This window comes from Arachis duranensis, chromosome 4 (assembly GCF_000817695.3).
Source record: "Arachis duranensis cultivar V14167 chromosome 4, aradu.V14167.gnm2.J7QH, whole genome shotgun sequence".
Classification (NCBI taxonomy): domain Eukaryota; kingdom Viridiplantae; phylum Streptophyta; class Magnoliopsida; order Fabales; family Fabaceae; genus Arachis; species Arachis duranensis.
Genome location: NC_029775.3, coordinates 64,291,453 through 64,292,967, shown reverse-complemented (window position 1 = coordinate 64,292,967; position 1,515 = coordinate 64,291,453). Strand labels below are relative to the sequence as shown.

The following is a 1,515-nucleotide window of genomic DNA, read 5'->3' as shown; positions in this document are numbered from 1 at the left end:
GAGCTTCTTCTTGCTTGAGAGACGTCCCATGAGGTCTTCCTCATTGGGATTCACGTCCTCTCCTTCCTCTCTAGGTTCGGCCATGTTGATTATGTCAATGGCCTTGCACTCTCTTTTTGGATTCTCTTCAATATTGCTTGGGAGAGTACTAAAAGGAGTTTCAGTGACTTTCTCACTCAGCTGGCCCACTTGTGCCTCCAAATTTCTGATGGAGGACCTTGTTTCACTCATGAAACTTAAAGTGGCCTTAGACAAATCAGAGACTATGTTTGCTAAGTTAGAGGAGCTCTACTCAGAATTCTCTGTCTGTTGCTGAGAAGATGATGAAAAAGGATTACTGTTGTTGAGCCTGTTTCTTCCACCATTATTAAAGCTTTGTTGAGGCTTTTGTTGATCCTTCCATGAGAAATTTGGATTATTTTTCCATGATGAATTATAGGTGTTTCCATAAGGTTCGCCCATGTAATTTACCTATGCCATTATAGGGTTCTCAGGATCATAAGCTTCTTCTTCAGAAGATGCCTATTTAGTACTGTTGGATGCATTTTGCCATCCATTTAGACTTTGAGAAATCATGTTGACTTGCTGAGTCAACATTTTGTTCTGAGCCAATATGGCATTCAGAGCATCAATTTCAAGAACTCCCTTCCTCTGAGGCGTCCCATTACTCACATAATTCCTCTCAAAAGTGTACATGAATTGATTATTTGCAACCATGTCAATAAGTTCTTGAGCTTCTGCAGGCGTTTTCTTTAGGTGAATGGATCCACCTCTAGAATGGTCCAGTGACATTTTGGAGAACTCAAATAGGCCATAATAGAATATATCCAGAATGGTCCACTCTGAAAGCATGTCAGAAGGACAACTTTTGGTCATCTGTTTGTATCTTTCCCAAGCTTCATAGAGGGATTCACCTTCTTTTTGTTTGAAGGTCTGAACATCCATTCTAAGCTTGCTCAACTTTTGAGGAGGAAAGAACTTAGCCAAGAAGGCCGCAGCCAGCTTATCCCATGAGTCCAGGCTATCTTTAGGCTGTGACTCCAACCATGTTCTAGCTCTGTCTCTTACAGCAAAAGGGAAAAGCATGAGCCTGTAGACTACAGGATCTACTCCATTAGTCTTAATAGTTTCACAGATCTGCAAAAATTCAGTTAAAAACTGATAGGGATCTTCTGATGGAAGTCCATGGAATTTGTAGTTCTGTTGCATTAGAGTACTAGTTGAGGTTTCAGCTCAAAATTGTTTGCTCTAATGGTAGGAATTGAGATGCTTCTTCCATCAAACTTGGAAGTAGGTGTAGTATAATCACCAAGCACCCTACTTGCATTATTATTTTCGGCTGCCATCTCCTCTTCTTTTTTGAAAATTTCTGTAAGGTTGTCTCTGGATTGTTATAATTTATCTTCTCTTAGTTTCCTCTTCAGAGTCCTTTCATGTTCAGGATCTACTTCAACAAGAATATTCTTGTCCTTGCTCCTGCTTATATGAAAAAGAAGGGAACAGAAAATAATAATA

General features: G+C 39.7%; 1 non-coding gene across 1 annotated transcript; it reads left to right on the top strand.

Moving 5' to 3' along the window:
• Positions 1–846: 846 nt before the first annotated feature.
• On the top strand, positions 847–954 carry LOC127747367 (small nucleolar RNA R71). The gene has a single exon (XR_008009167.1). It is a non-coding gene; the product is annotated as a small nucleolar RNA R71 (small nucleolar RNA).
• Positions 955–1,515: the final 561 nt, after the last annotated feature.